Raw genomic sequence first — 17,754 nt, 5'->3', positions numbered from 1 at the left:
CTTATTATTCAACCTGGTGAAGGCGTGTACAAATCACAAATTGTCATATTCAGTAACACTTTGCTTCACACTCACGTAGGGGGAACTGCTCTGTACAAGCCCTGAGCCACTCCACAAGGGCCAGGCCAGGGTTAAGTAGCTTGCTCAAGGGCTTCTCACTTGTACAGTAGTTACTGATGGAGACCAGAGTGTGTCCTGTTCATTTCCCTGCCCAGATAACACCTCAGGTGATCTGGGTATGCGATGGAAACGCAAAGGCTGCTGCTTCTATGACAAAACCATTCCTTAGCAATTCTGATCTTCAGTCTCCCTGTTGTTGGGCTCAGACCAAGACTTTGAAAGAAACCCTGCAGTGTTTTACACCATTATGGAAGTGGTGAAGTGACCCATATGTAAGAGAAACGTATTATTGAAAGCAGAGATGTATCTATGTATGTTTAAAAGTGGCATGCTGGCAAAAAACAAGGGTGCCAAGTCCGTTACTTGCAACAAACCTGTGCCATGTTATGTGTCACATTTGAAGTCCCACTCTGTGCCACAAGAGCATGTGTGTAAGCAGTCCTGATATATGTCCTGATAAACTGCATGAAAACCATGTATGATGTGAAGGTCAGGGCACTTTGGATGAATATATTGTTGAGGGTCAGAATTGAAATTGTTGTCCTTTTTAAAAATGTGTGCTTATGGTCCATTAGTTTCACATTCCACCACATCAAGTGTGTTGCTAACATTATTCTTGGAAATAGGAAACTGATATGAAACGTGTTCACCACACTGTTCTTCTAGGAATATGTACGTCATCTGTGGTTGTAATATTTGCTGGACTATAATTCAGTACCGTTGCACAAGTGTTAAATCAGGCTGCGGCTAAATAGTCAATAATTGACTATACAGTAGTTGTGAACCAAGAGTGTTTTTGTTTTTTGGCGTCATGTTCGATGCAGTCTGCCCACTTTGTGCTCACATATCAACCAGTACGGTAAAAGTCTGAACAGGCATGAATCAGCTGAAGGCTATTGCACTGCACGTCCAGGAAGTGGTGACATTTGTGAATGTAGTAACAGTGCTCGCTATGTCAACGCATTAATTTAACATGTTTTATTAATGTTTCACTCATTCATTCATTTCTACAGTGCATTTGTTTTGATACGAGAGCCTAAAATGCAATCAATTGTGAATGACAGAATGTGCAATATGAACACAGCTAGAAATAAAAAAATATCTCTGCTAAAAAGGCTGTCAGCCTGCAGCTGTCTTTGTTTGATGTATTAATTGAATGGAGTTAAATAGAAAATCTCATTTAATATGCATTATCACATCAAAAAAAGGACCATTACAAAGTTTAACTCATACATAACACTTATTTATAGGTTACAATAGATTTTATCATGAAGTTGCATATTTTTTCATTTGCATTCAAGATGATTTTCAGGATTGTGAGTTATGCTCATTCTCAAAAAAGCTAGTGAAACCACTGGCTTCCTATTTGTTCATGTACTGTTTGATGTGTGCACACTTACATGTGCAACATAATAGGAAATACAGTACATTAATTTAACACAGATCTAATTACATCATAATCACATGCTAAAATGTCTTTGAATCCTTTCCTCTTCAATAAACATTAGTTATTACGTTATGTAATTAATCTAAATTCCCTCTCTCCCTCTCCTCTTTCTTTCAGGCAGTTCTGTGTCGCTGAGCAGAAGAGAAAACCCTCAACATATCCAACACCAGTAATGAGCTAAAGGTACGTTCTGCCATTTTTTTTTCCCTCCAAGCGTTTGTGTGGAATCAAAAGGCCTGTGAATTGGCACTGACACATCAGGCCCCAGCAGCCTGTTTAGCATTCTGTTAAATGGGCTCCTCTTTTTTTAAAGCCGCAGAGAGAAACCGAGAGTGATGGGTGAAAGCATAATGTTACTGAGAACTTTATCTCCAATGCTTTAATGTATTCCTTCTTTTCAACTTTTATAATTAACAGTTGTTTATTTGTGTAGCTTTTCCTTTCTTCCTCTATCTTTCTAAATATATTTTCCATTTAGTGCCTCTGTCCCTTTCAGCAAATATCTCCATCCTTCATGGTTAATATACAATTATTCAGAATTGTTTAGCTTGTATCAGCCTACAGCTGCTTGTTAAAGAGGACTTCTAAAAATGCATATTTAATAGGATCGCATGCTTTAAAATGTGGCTTACAATGATGTTACCCTCTGGACACGTGTTCCCAAAGTCACCGTATCGTGCCCACCTCACATCTCCCATACTAAGCGTTTTTCTTTTTACCCCATTCGCCTGGGAAAAAAAGTTGAATAGATTAAAGGCAGATCTAATCGATCCTGAGTGTGCTTATCAGTGGCTGGCAGGCTGACGAGCCGATTTCAGAGGAGCACGTTCCAATCCCTCAAAAAGACAAATCTTGCATACAGTGGGACAGACGGGAACAACAGGAAAAGGGAGAGGGGGGGGGGGGGGGCATTGAATATTTTTTTTTTTCAGTGTGAAGGAATGGTTGGGTGTGACACTATCTGAAAGAAAATGAAAAAGATTAATTATGATTAGGGTTGCAAAGGGGTGGAAAGTTTCCGGTAAATTACCGGAAACTTTCCGGAAACTTTCCACGGGAACCTTTGCTCGGGAATTTTGGGAATATTCAAAATTGGAAATTATAGGAATTAACTAAATGTCGGTAATTTAAATTTTTTTTTTTTCATATGCAAACATGAATCTAAACATCTAAACACTATGTTTGGTCATAGGCAGACATCCATGCAAAATAATACAATTAAAAATCATTACATTTGAACAGATTTATTTGTAAGAACTTTATCATGTTTTGATTATTTTATGAACAATCAATAATTTCACTGAACAACAAAAAGATGAATGTTGAGTTAAATATTACTCATCTGTCTGACCCAACCTATTCAATAAATAAAGTCAAATGCCCCCTATGTGATGGAGGAATGCACAGAGCATGTAGGGGACGTGGCCTCGGTACCCCTGGAGTAGGATGTGTGCTATGTGCAACTTGCCAAGGTTACTTGCATAAAATCTGGTTATTTTAGTCAAGATTTTGCTCAAATATATTTTCCCCAACTATATTTATAATCACTGTTTAAGCCTCTGTAAACCTGGTCTAGTAAAAATCAATATATGAAATCAAGTTGGGTGTCTCAATAAACTTTAAAAAAAATCTGATTTGAAATTAAATGTTCATAAATATATAAAAACTTAGTTGAAAAAACTGCTTTTTACAGTCTAGAACGTTTGCCTGGACTGAAATAACATAGTTAGAAGGATTTAGTGCATTTGGGTTGCTTTAAATTGAGTAAATTCCTGTTTATTCCCGTTAATTCCCAAAATTCCCGTTAATTCCCATAAATTCCCGTTAATTCCCATGGAAAGTTTCCAACTTTGAAAATTCCCGGAATTTTGCAACCCTAATTATGATACACACATAGTTAAAGCACTACAAAAAATGAAAAACGTGTAGTAACCATTAACTTGCATACTGGCAGCTTATATGTAGTCGTCTATCATAACGTCCTGTTTGTAAACCAGGGTTAGATCAATGTATTGGATTATACTTATTAGGCCACAATTCACAAACCAGACACCTGCCAATGAGTGTCATCCACATCTGATTTGAAGTGTATGATTAACTTTAAAGACCTACTTCACCGGTTGGAATATGAAGGTGTATCGAACTCTGAGATCCTATTTAGTATAAATGTGCAAAACAAATTGAAATTGGTTCATCCTAGCCTGAGAAAAGGCAGAAAGAGTGTTTTATGGTCCCACTGTCTAACCCTACATGTTTCTTACTGTGACATCACAGTAAGAAAAATGTAGGGTTAGGATTAACAGGACAGCTGGGCCAAGGGAAGACTGAGGGAAGACTCAGGGAAGAAAAACCTAATTCATAATATTATAATGGTGATTTTATAATGATAGAACGCCGGTTCCGTATGGGTGAAGTATTCCTTTAATGAATAACATGGTCATGATGAAATTAGTCAATATGCATTGGGAAACAATACATTTTGGTGAGATGATTGAAACATTTTAACATGTCAGTCTTTATTCATTTGTATCTATCTATCTATCTATCTATCTATCTATCTATCTATCTATCTATCTATCTATCTATCTATCTATCCGTCCATCCATCATGTACTGTACATATGTCATAAAGTAGTTTTCGGTTTCATCAAAATCAGCTGCATGTTGTGAAAACACTAACTGCAATGAGTACCGAGAATAGCCCGGTTTACAGATATTGTGTACGGGCAAGGTATTAGTTATTGGAGGCTTACATTTGGTCTTTAAAAATGTATATCAGTCAGACATTAATGAAGACTTAAGCCCCTTCTCTCCATCTGCTTTTTCCCCCTGGATTAAATATTGCGGCTGCCTGTGAAACACGTCCCCATCCACATCGATTGATTCGGCTTCCAAAATTCAAGCAAACTGACAAAGATATTCTGTGTATTGCTATGTGTCTAAGACCCTGTTTCCACCTGGCATTAATATGTGGTTCTGAGGAATCCGATCGTTATATGTAAATGTAATATGCTTGTTCACACCTGGCCTTAACAATGCGTCTTCTATGCGCGTTTGCGATCCGGATTCGAATTCCCCGCGCTGTATGGAAATCAGCTCGTACATCATTTCCGCTTATACTGTTGTTTTTAACCGGCGCCCTTGCCTAGTCTGCCGGAAATAATTGTTAATAAATAGATGCAATGTGTTGTGTGATTTTCGTCAGTAGCCTATAGTAGACCTAGAACGCCAAACTGTACACTATCGCGTCAGCTGCTTCAGCTTGTCGGTCTTTATTTCTAGCAAGTGACCCGTTCGCTATACTTTATCCCTTACGTATTTGTTTTCGTCATGCAGTTCGCTCTCTGTTCGATAGCACTGTATAACATCTTTATTTGCACTACTGATAGACTGTAAACGAGGGTTACTATAACTGCTAATAGGGATGCAAACGGGACACTAGAGCGGAGAGTTGTTTATCTCTTGCTCTGACTGCAGCTGGGAGGGGCTGCTGCGTGAGGACTCTGCCGCCTCAGTGCTCTGGGACCGGGGGGAGTTGCCGCGGAGTCCCGCTGCTCGTTTAGAAGTTAAGAGCGATACATGCTTTAGCGACAGCCAGGGTCTCCAAAAGTCACCATTAACACCAGAAGAAGCGGCTAGATTGGTTGCTTTTTTTGAAAAAAGAGTCGCCTAAGTTAGCAACACTGCCATCTCACCATGGAGAAATTATCAAGCAACGGTGCGCTTTTATGACGTGAATTGTCGCGTGAATGAGTACGCGTTTCCTACGAGTCACTCGCCGCAGTTGAGTGGGCGGGGCCTAATGTGTATGAGATACACATACGTGTTTCCACTGTTAATGGGTATGTGGATATGTGGTCTCAAACCACCTCCGAATGTGGATAATTTCAATGCGCATTCAATGCGCATTGAGCGTGTTTCCACCTGTAGTTAGCGCGATCGGATCCTAAAAACCACATATTAATGCCAGGTGGAAACAGTGCTTTGTACACACAGTGCTTATCTGAACCAGTCTCTCTCTCATGCCTTCTCCTTCTGGCATATTTTCTGCTGAAAGAAAGCAACACATTAAATGTTGGATAGACAGGTGGTTTGTTTGTAGAGTATATGTTCTTATCATGTAACAGTTATGAGGACCATCCACAGAAAAGGGCCAGAACCTAGAAGTGAAAGTGCATTCAGTGAGAAGTGTGAGTCTAGTCTGGGTGGTCCAAGAGGAGGCCGGCCTATCGTTATGGAAACAGTGGTTGGTAATAACTTCTAAGCATTACGTATTAGCCGAGGGAGGATGTCACAGACAATGCCTTGAAGTGTGAGAGAAACAGGCCCTGTAACGTCACTCATTTACATAACACTACGGGCAACTGCAGTAAAAGGGACACTTATTTAAGTGTGTGTGTGTGTGTGTGTGTGTGTGTGTGTGTGTGTGTGTGTGTGTGTGTGTGTGTGTGTGTGTGTGTGTGTGTGTGTGTGTGTGTGTGTGTGTCAGAACACGTAGCAACCCTGTGCTATGTTTCTCATATTGTTCAGTCTATACCAGTTTCATGCACAGCAGCAGGGGGGCCATTGGGTCAAGCATCCATTCTCTTTCTCCTCTTGTGTATAAAAAATTAAATATATATGTATATATGTATGGGTAGATTCTAAACTACGCTGTATTTCAGCTGACAGGCAGTTTGCCACAGCCAGAGGCTTTAGACTTGGTAGAATTAATATTGTCTGGAGGCAAAGCAGCAGACTTTAGCTGCACAATCCTCTGCACACCACTGTTGAGTACAACACACACACACTTGTCATCACAGTAGTTGTGGCAAAATGTCAAGAATAAGTTCACATGTCTTGGCAATAGGGGTTCATTTTACATGAGAAGCTCTACTGCTGCTACATTATTGCTTTGGCTTTGTTTGCATGCTGATCACGAGTACAGTACATTTATGTGAGTTGCATGCTGGTTCTGCATGGGTTTACTACAGCGAATGTAATGCTTACAGCAGTGGAAACATTCCAGATTAAGTGTAGCTTTGGTGTTACAATTTAAAAAATTAGATATTGAAGAGATAATTCCCCTGAACTGTAGTGTGCTTCTGCCCGAGCTTTATTCCAAACCACATCAATACGCCTAAACTCAGAAACTAATGTTCTGATCTCCTGTGCATAAGACACTTGTGCCTCCAAGAGTGTCACCAGTGCTCCTCTCAGCATTTGTGTTTTGCTTTTGTCGGTATTTGTTTCAAGTCGGGCGCACAAAAGAATCTGCCAGTGGATGTGATATATTAGTCCAGGAAGTTCATAACTAGGCACTGATTGTGTAGCCACATATGAAGGAGATGATTTCAACACAGGCATAGATTAGACATATCTGTGATGGCAGATGCATGTATCCATCACCAAAAAGGGGCAAGGAGCTATAGATGATGGCAGTTAGACATGATTTGCATATCCTAGGCAAAATGTCTGACATTAACACATAAAGTGAGAGGAGGGTACACTCAGCCCTTTTAAGCCCTTTTTAGGAAAAGTATTGGAAAATGTTGCTAAAACTTGTCGAGTATTGGGCTCTTATATATCTTTAAAAATGTGACACTGATGGGTGTCTGGAAGGACAGATAAGGAGCAAGAATTTGAGAGAATATTCGCCTTTTCCAGGGATTTACACAAACACACACACACACACACACACAGGGAGTTTTAATGCCCTCTACGAGTATTGATTACCCAGCAGCCGTCTGACTGATTGAGAGGGAGATATAGAAAAACACACATCAATAAAATACTGTGGAAAAACCCAAGGATAGTTTCAAACACACTACCCTTTTACCCACCAACTCTCATGCACAGAAACAGCTGACTCAATTGATCAAAAGGGCCATGGAGCTGCAAATGGTTTGGGATGCCCGAAAGTAGTTTGTCAGTTCAAATAAATGATCTAAGGTTGTTTCTCCATTTAGTTACCAGCAGCTTGGTAACTAAATAAAAACGTTCGGAGTTATGAAGCAGGCAGATAAGAGCAAAGTTATTAAAAAATATGACATCATACACTGAGCACTAATAATTATTATGTTATTCTTCCCATCAGGCACAGCCTTACAGGAATATCTGAAGTTATATTTATTGTGTGTGTGTGTGTGTGTGTGTGTGTGTGTGTGTGTGTGTGTGTGTGTGTGTCTGTGTGTCTGTTTTATTACTTGTGCAGTAAAAAAGTAGCAGTGGGTGTGATTAATCCACGCTGGAGGCTTATTATCACCTTTTGATTGTGTTGCCACTTATGAATGACAAAAAGTGTCCATTTGAAGCTGCTGACAGGCTTAGCTGTTGGCTGATGGGTGGGTGATTCATCAGAATATGTCAAGGAGCTCCATATCTGGAATCTTTGAAATGTCAATCCTTAAAATGGAACCTTCATGGGCGCACCTGAGCGCAAAGTGCGTGAGAAGTTTTGGAGACAGACTCTTCCAGCTTTAGACCATTTTCAAGCGCATGGAACATCTATGTTCTTTTGTTCCTGGATGGCGTTAGGTGAGCAAAAGAGGAAACAATCATGTGGATTGACAAAATGGCATCATTTCCGTCTCACTTCATACAAATATCCCACAATTTAAAATCCTCCATCACACAGAGCTAACACTGGCATTAAATTAAAAACTTACAATCGAATGCCACAGACACGTTTCTGCCTTTTCTTATGCCCTAAGTGCCTTGACAGATTGGCATATTCAAATGGCAGCTGAATTATTTGAACTTTCAACACCCAGGGATATTGAAATGCCAAGCCAGAGAACATTCTTCTACCCTGCAGGTTTGTAGTGTAAACTGTATCCCTTCCTGTTGGCATCTAAGTGAAGATACCTGACACTTGAGTTTCATTTGGCCTAGTAAAGTCTTATTAAGGGACTCTGCCATAGCCTGAGTTTGTGTCAAAACCTGTGGTAGGTTGTTGCTAAATCAACTCCACGGGTGATGATGTGATTATTAGAGCTTATAGGGAACACTCAGGATTTAGGTGACAATGTTTCATTTGAAAGCTTATATTACTGTCGCGGGGAGAAAATGGCATTCCAGAATGGAGGGAGTTATCCTCTGATACAAGGTCACGGGCCTACAGACACAAAGTCACCTGCACTGGATTTCGACCACGGGCACTAGAAATACAAAACTTTGTGACCCAATTGTGATGTTTTTGTATTCCTTCCTAAACACAGATAAACCATTACACATCTGGGTGGATAGATGGAGATGGATTTGCCAGACAATTTAAATATGTGATGAAAAAAAAAATACTGCTCTGTTATCCATTGGCCCTTTGGCTTTTTATCAGTAGTGCTGTGCTCTTAATATCTATCAACTGCCTCTTCTCCTCACTCAGTCCCATATAAACACATCACATGTATGTAAACATCCCATAAGCGCCATCATACAGTTTAGAGTTGTGCTGAGTAAGAAGGGGGGGGGGTAAAGAATGGGCGGATACATGTATTTGTGGTGAGATTAGCATGCATCGTAAACCCATAAACCCTTCAAGGAATCAAGAGGGATGGAGTGGACAGACAAGAAGAAGAGAGGAAAAGATGGGGAGGATTCAGGGACTTTAACAAGAGAAATACATACAGCGTAGACTGAAGAGTTATAAATATGGATGACAGTGATCAGCAAAAGAATTGCAGACAAAAGAGTGAGTGATTGAGTGAGTGAGAGAGAGGGTGGACAAAACATGAAGATGAGGACAGAGCAGAGAGAAGGTCAGAAGGCAGAGATACTGATATACAGTGAGATAGAGAGGGGGGGAGAAAAATAAAACAAATGTAAGCCCCAGAGGATTAACTCTCTCATTCCTCTATGGGGAAGAATGGAGGGAAAGAAAGAGGATTTCCACTTCCTATCCTCTGTCTCTCTATCTATCAGCCTCATATTCTAATATCTCTAGTCTCTATTCATTATGCTGGAACAGACTCGCTGAGCTCACTAAAGCATGAGCACACATGGCTATCCTAGCTTGACACAAATCCCTTCTCTGTTGCTCTCTTTCTTCCCTGTCTCTCTCCCTCCTACCGATTCAGCTGATCTCGCCATTTCTCCGTCAACACCGTCCGTTATTTGTTTTCTTCCTAATTTCACTTTGTTTGTCTTGTCCTGGCATAATAATTCCTTTTACCTGCCTCTTTTCGTCTCCATCTGTGGCAACTGTTGCACGGTGGGCCAATAACACACAACAGCGCTTCAATCATGCCCGCGGTCGGTTTAACGAGCTTTGCTAATAAGATGAACGGGCTTCCCGCTGATCAGTTAATGGCACATTCACTTGTCCTCGGCAGTGTAGTGATTTGCAGTTTTCACGGTGAAAAACGCCAGACCTAAGGTTGATTTAATTACCTGCCTAATGCAATGCCATTCAAAGAGTCTGCCAGAGAGTGGAGGTTTTTACAGCAGAGACGTTCAACAGATGATTACGTTTTTTTCCATTAGAAGCCCCTCGCGCACACATTTGTTTTTGATTATTTTTTTAAAGGATTTTTTCAGTGGACTATGCATTCTCTATATCTGACTGTTACTGTAGAAGTTCATCATAGTATTAACATTTTTGTTTTGTTTGTTGGTTTATGGGTTTTTGGTCACCTGGTTTACAACTATTTTGCATATTTTTTTTTCATTTATACATATATTTGTGTGTGTGTGTGTGTGTGTGTGTATACTTCTGTGCTCATCTGCTCTTATGCTAGTGTGAAAGCATATGAGCAGTAACAACATTAATGTAAATGTATGTTGGGTGTGGTTTCTACATAAGTAAAACTAACTAAACTAACCATTTGAAACAAACAAACTTTCTAATACTGAAAGGATGGACAAACGTTTCTCATCTATCCTCTGCCACTTCAGCTTTTAAAGTGGACTTGTTAGCACATACTGTCCTCACAATAGTAGTACCAGTATGACCATATGATTTCAAGGTGTGTTTGGGTTCTGTAAGCTTTTTACCATTATGCGGTGATCCTCTTGTCGAGAAACATGTTCCTACATATTTTGGGATCACTGTGCAAGACATACACACACACTGCTGCTTAAATGCGATCGAAAAATAAACTGTTTCACAGCTGTGGTGTGAAACGGGTTTGAAAGGGAATTTTGGAGGCACTGCCAGCCGCATCTCAAGTTTCTCTTTACAAAATCCCTCCTGTCTCCTCCCTTTTTCCCCAAAATGTTCCCCCTCACTCCGGTCTCATTTAGGAGTTGCTACTGTATACTTTCATCTTACCCATTTTTTCTCAATCTTCCCTTAGAAATGTATAGTACCTACTACCTTTCCTTCATTTCAACACTAAACCTGAACGATATCGTCTGCATTGTTATGTTACTGTAGCTTCTCTGCAAGGTAACTTGGACAAAGTGGCTCATTTATATTCCTGCATGTGGCTTCATTTATTGACTGGCACGGCTGCAAAATTGGGGCCAGCGCCGATACTGTGGACAACATCATGCCTTGATTATAAAGTCATCTGGCTGTTGATTGTTGTTTTCTCTGTCTGGACACAGAGACACAAATTGTCCCGAGCAGAAGAATCTCAAATTCCCCGCAATCCCGCATAGCCTAAAAACTCTTTGTGCATTTCTGAAGAAGTACACATAAGTGCACTGCTTGCGACCTCACCATCTGTATTGCAGACAATCTTTCTTTATCCCCCCCCTTCTTTCTTCCTGTGGTTGTATGGCCTCTCTGTTTGTCTCTCTCTGCTACCTTCCTTCATTTCTTTGTGGTCGTTCGTCCCAGTTCCCCGAGCCTTTAAGAATCTGAAGTATTTTATTTTTCCTTTAGCCTCAAATCAATTCCAGACGCCACCGTTTCCTGCCCCCCCACCTCTCTCTCTCTCTCTCCCCCTTAGGGGCTATAGACCAAAACCACACACACACACACACACACACACACACACACACACACACTCACACAGATAAATGGAGTTAGAAAGACAGAGCAAGCAAAAGTCATTGGAAGTCTCAGGTTTTGCCTGCTTTTTCCATAGCATGAATTCCTCAAACGTTCCTCCCCTGCCCCCATTTCTATTCCAGGAATAATGTGTGTTTGTGCTTCAGTGTTTTGATTGATCATCATCTTTTTTCTTTTCTTTTCTTTTTAAAATTGATTATTCCCTTCTTCTCTTGGTGTTTATCTTGGCACATCTCCTCTCTCGCTCATCTGTCTTTTTATCTCTCGCTCTCTGTCCCTCAGATTAAAAGGTGTGGTGACAGTGTCATGAATCTCTCGTGGTGGAGAGTGTGTATGAGACTGTGAACTGTGAGCCGCTGCAGATGTCCTCAATGAGGACTTAATTCATTAACCATGTGTGGATACTGACACACCGAGAAGAATAACGTGATGATTGATTCTGGAGGCTTTTGAAAGCTGTGCAAGAAAAAATGCCTGGTGGGTGTCTTAGGGGTTGTGGGAAATGTTCTCAAAGTAAAAGATAAAAGATGGGATAGGGGAGAATGGAAGAAAAAAAAATAGCGTGTGATGTTCTGGAGCACCATCTGATTATACGTATTGATTTTTCATTCCCAGTATGTTCTAAAAAGTCTGCAGTGCAAAGCTATAATTGCTACAATGGATTTCACTATGACAGAGAAAGAAAGGGTAAGAGGAAAAAAGAAGACACATATTAAATATGAAACAGAAAGAGAAGGATAGACCATATCGGGAATGGATAATTAAAGCAGAGGATAATTGAGGGTGTCCTCTAATACCACTCCCATATAATTTCCATTTAAGTCAATAGCAAGTCAATTAAAAAATGGTTGTTATTTTTCACTTTGAATTCTAGAGTTGGACATTTTTAAGAGATTACTCCTCATAAATGAAATGCTGACATCCTATAATGTGGAGTTCATCTTTCCAATTGTCAGGAGTGAAAGGTCTAATAGTCCCAACGTTTAAGGCAGTGAAGAGGGCATTCCCATGTAAGCCAATAGCCAATACACAGCGGTCAGCAGGCTAATTGGAGGCGGATTGTTTTGCCTCAACAGCTTAACAGGATCTCATCAGCTCGCCCCATTGTTTCACCGTCTATTTCGGCTGCTCATTTGGAAGTACACAGAGGGCTGATGGTTTTCGGTTGTGTTGAGGTCAAATCAGAAAAAGAGCACTGACGACCCATAAGCCGAAATGCCAATCCCAATACCGCAGTTGCCTATGTTTTCAAATTGTTTCCACCCAAAATGATTGAGATTGATGATCTGTAAGAGGAGGACTTTGTAACGGTTTATGATTCATATTAAAAGGTTTGTGGGGGCTCTCCGGTGGCGTAGTGGGTAGAGTGCGTATCATATTGGCTCCAGCCTCCGTTGCAGTGGTCGCTGGTTCAAATCCGACCCGTGGACCTTTACTGCAGGTCATCCCTCCTCTCTCTCTGTCTCCCCACTTCAACTCTGTACTGTCTAATAAAGCTTGAAAATGACAAAAATAAGTATCTTAAACAAAAGAAAAAGGTTTGTGAAAACTTGGATACATAGATGAATGGTATTTAAGTTTGAAATAGTTATGCAAAGACAATAATTACATTCTCCATGTGGAAATTACAGGTTAAGTGTTGCAACCAATCCGTGATTTGAATAAATGTGTAATATGAAATTGCGAGGCAGCTGTCTTTATGGAGGTCAACCATGGTCCCAGCGATAAAGAAAACATGAATAATACTGGTCCTAGAATCTATGTAAAGGGACAAAAATGTTGACGAATTATCTAACAAAAAAAAATCCCTGTCTCATTAGCAGAAACAATGGTTCTGATTGCATACAATTTTCCGCAAATTACGTATTATTTCCATACAAATGAGGGTGATTCTTAGTAATTAAAGACGCTAATCAGAATAAGCTATACAAAATACACATGTAGACGGAGTTTATTTTTATGAGGGAAAGACGTTTAAACACAAGGATTTAGCGCTAAGTGTAAATTAGACTTCCAAAACACAACAATGACAGTGTTAATTATGTGTTAGTTAGCCAAACACAACAAATGGCGAAAAGTGTGTGCTGTCAGAACATTGTTTGTCTCATATATCATCAGCCTTGTTTGTTTTTTTAATTAACATAACACACCACAACTTTTTTTGTTTGTTCTGCCAAGTTGCTCCTTACAAATGTATTTCTTTAATGCATTTCTGAAATCATTACTTTGATGAGACCAATTGCGCTAAAAATTACTTTTGAATTTCACACACAAGTCATTGTTTTATTTATTTTACCTTTAATTTACCAGGCAAAATTGCTTGAGGTCAAAGGACCTCTTTTCCGAGCAAGGCCTGGCCAAAATGGCAGCAGTTAAAATGAATGAAAAATAAGACAAACATAAGAAGAAAGCACAGACATGAGAAAAAGAGACAAATGCATTTCAGTGGGTGAAGAAGAAGAAGAACAGTTTTGAGACGATGATAAAATGCTATTTAGTAAAACATTGACACACTTCAGAACTTGCCATAAGAAAACATGTGAGTCGAGTTCTAAAATCATTCATAGTGATGAGTTCCTGCAATTTGAATGTTTTTTGAATAGTGATCCAGGCAGAGGGAGCAGAGTACATGAAAGCCCTTTTCCCAAACTCAGGACGAGTTCTCGGGACTGAGGTGGATAGAAAGTCCAGAGAGTGCAAACTATATGATGAATTTGATTTAAAAGTGAGGTATGTGCAGAGATAGACGTTATTTCCCAATTGTGTTTACTGCACCCCAGCTAAGTGAGTCCCTTTTTACCTCACAATTAATCCGTCCCTTCCCCACAGGGGTATCAGTTGATGCATGTGCGTCTCCCAGGAGGAAACAGATCTGCCTCACAAAGGAAAGTGATTCTCCTCATACTGTTCTCTCCACCATAAAACCTATCAAAGCCCCACGACACAAAGTGCATTACCTTTAGGGAGATGGATAACAGGTGACATGAATGCGACGAATACAACCCCCCACTTCCAGTAGCACCCTAGTGCCTACACACGAGGTGTTTCACTGTGCAACACATCTTTTGGACATGCTTTTATCAAAGTCAGTGATTTGTGCGACACATCTTTTGGCCATGTTTTTATCAAAGTCAGTGATAATGGTCTATGTGCCTTGACTGGGCTTAATTCTGTGTGTGCCAATATTCAACAAGATCGAATCCAAAGTTCAGATCTGTGATGTCACTGTTTTCATTTTCACCCAACTCAACTGTCTAATTAAAGGAATCATTTTGAGAAAGCATATTTAACCGCTTAGTCATGCACTCAAATTATTAAATTACACTAAATGTACTTATACCTATTTTTTCCATGTTTTGGACAGTGACCAGTGCTAGAAAATTGAGTACTTAGTTCCCTTTTATGCAAAAAGACACAAATGCTATTATAATGAGCCTGTGACTGTGTGTGCGCATGTGTGTGTCTGACCGAGAGAGGGAAACAGCATAAGTGGGGTCTTGTGGGTGGTATTTAGCACTTGAATTTCACTAATGGTTTAACAGGAATCAGCAACCCCCTACACACACACACACACACACACACACACACACACACACACACACACACACACACACACACACACACACACACACACACACACACACACACACACACACACACACACACACACACACACACACACACACACACACACACACACACACACACACACACACACACACACTAGCAATTCCTAACACACATAGCATGCAAGTGCACAAAAACACATGCACAGTGCAAATACTAACTTTGCAGTAACTGTGAGTCTGTGTTTCTGTGTCTGTGTGGTGTACGAGTTGCTAGCCACTCATTAATAACTATTTTCGCAATTGCTGAGAAAGCTTTGCAGCTGCTTCTTTGTAATCACTCCTACACACGCACGTGCACACACACACACACAAACACACAAATTCCCGCAGGGCTATTAGTTCCTCTAATTGAAAGGCAATTAAGCTTCAGGTTTCGTGGTGTGAGCTTAACGCTGGGTGTCTGTTTTCAGCATCACTCTGTTTTTAAGCTTTTAACAGACCACAAAGAACCGGCCACTGAAATGAAGCACCCAAAGTGATACACTGACTCACTCTCTGTCTGTTTGTCCTTCTGTGCCCATCTCTGTCTTCTGAGTCTACTCACTCACTTGTCCTTGCTGTTCACATAATACCTTTCCCAAAAGAAATACATTAAAGTGTGTTTTCCCCCGTCATCTAAAACATTTGCCTCAACTGAACTAATGGAAAAAAAATATTACAAGTTATGGTAAAATATTTGCAACATCTCATCAGTTGATTTGGTAGTTGTTGGACAGAAAGAGGACCAATATTTGTATTTTTTTGTCCACTGTTTTTCTTCCTCAGTTCTCCCTCTTTATTATTGGTTGGTACATTTCATCCATCCTTCATCTTGTTAAATCTCTCCTTGCACAATATGTCGCTTGAATGAACCAGAACGCAAAAAATAGAAACTAAAAAAAATGAATTACACAGCACAGCTTTGCATCTACAGCAGGGTATCTCTGGGATTTGTTCTGCAGAGTAATGGATTTTATACAGTACCAGAACATCTCATTTTAAACCTCATATGACCCCCTTTCCTCATCCCAGCAAAGAGAATATCACATCTGGTTCAAATAGTGTTCAGGGTTCAGAGTGGTCCCGCGGCTGAAGGAGCTCTCTGGTGAGTGAGTGGGTACCGGTATGGTCCTGTCAATAGCTGTGGTGCTGTGGTGTGCCTAAGTCAAATCAAATCAAATCAGTTTCCTCAGGCAGGTTTCAAACCACATAAGGGTCAATTAACTGTAGGTCAATTTAATAACTAACTTCAGTAAATGCTCCATTATCTTTGATTGAAAGATATATGTGTTTTTATCTCATTGCCTCAAACAACTTATAGTGTGTAGCGTGTTCACAGCGGCTGCCGGATTTTACAGCATGCATGCTGTACTGCTGTCTTGATTTCTGTGAAAACAGACTGGCCACCATGCCAAATGACAGCAATGTGGCAGGGACAAGCGATGACACAGTGGCTGCAAGAACACAGAGGGAACAAAAAGTTGTCTTCGGGCTAAGCTGTGGGGACAAACAACACATTCTACATCCATTTCCTGTTCATATCGGCCCCTTAGCTGATTTAGACCTAAGCCTTTTTAGTCTCATTGCTCTGGCGCAGTTGAAGTTCACTGCGGTCAATCCAGAACACAAACACTATGCTTTTATTTTCTATGCACATTGTAAATCATTTTGTGACCTTGCTGTGAAAAGCCATATATAAATACATTTGACTTACTTACTTACAAACAGAACGTTGTTGATAACAAACTTTCAACCATATCAGTTTAATGGATAACTTTCTAAACTAAAATAAACTGAAAAAGCTTTATATGAATACAGAATGATTTGGGATCATGCCTGTCTATAAGATCAGATAAAGTCCACAAGGACCTCTCCCAACAAATACACTTGTAACTCGTATCATTTTCATGTACCTAATATTCCTTATGAATGATGTGCCAACAAGGTAAAGTGGGACCATTGTTTGGCCTGACACAGGCAAGTTGTGGAGACATGGGAAAGAAAAAAAATTAAAAGACCCACACAGTCTGCTACATACACAATCACACACAATGTGCCAAGCCAGACCTGTATATATATATGAATCACCTTTATTACTACTGACCCCTAGAGAGAAGAGAGTGTAAGCTGGAGCTAAAGGGAAAGAGCAGGGTCAAGCAGGGTTTTTTTTTCCTTCTCGGTTATAGTTTCCAGGCATTTTCCAATGTTATTTTGATAATGCCATTGGAGGTTTGGCTCACTAAGGACGGAGAGAGGAAACTGCAGACCAAGACACCGACAGAGGGAGTGCAAAGAGATGGGAGGACGGATGGATAAAGACAGGCAAAGACAAAGTGGGAGTGATAGAAGGAGATAGAGCAGAACATTGTTATGAAATGGTCGAGAAGATTTTGGAAAATACCGCTTTCTTTTTTAATAAACTCACTCACAGTATTATTATTATTATTATTATTAAAAGTATTATTCTGACATTGAAATCTGTTAAAAACAACACACCACATTCAGGTATGTTTAGCACCACGTATAATAAACTTGTATATGTTGTTATTTTTAAAGTCATTTTTTAAAGCATTTAAAAAAAAAGTCCTTGCTTTTTGTTCCAGATAAAAATGTGTGGAAAGTTTTACATTTCAGATCAAACCCATC

General features: G+C 40.0%; 1 protein-coding gene across 2 annotated transcripts in view; it reads left to right on the top strand.

Annotated features, from left to right (window-relative positions):
• cdh11 (cadherin 11, type 2, OB-cadherin (osteoblast)) overlaps positions 1-17,754 on the top strand; it is an 84,613-nt gene that overhangs the window by 34,029 nt on the left and 32,830 nt on the right. For both annotated transcript variants that reach the window (XM_080037388.1, XM_080037389.1), the window contains exon 2: positions 1,685-1,750. The gene's annotated coding sequence lies outside the window, so the exon portion shown is untranslated. The remainder of the gene's footprint in view (positions 1-1,684; positions 1,751-17,754) is intronic.

Source organism: Ammodytes marinus, assembly GCF_949987685.1.
Source record: "Ammodytes marinus genome assembly, chromosome: 11".
In the NCBI taxonomy this organism is placed as follows: domain Eukaryota; kingdom Metazoa; phylum Chordata; class Actinopteri; order Uranoscopiformes; family Ammodytidae; genus Ammodytes; species Ammodytes marinus.
The sequence above is the reverse complement of the archived record's forward strand: the minus strand, read 5'-3'. Positions and strand labels throughout refer to the sequence as shown.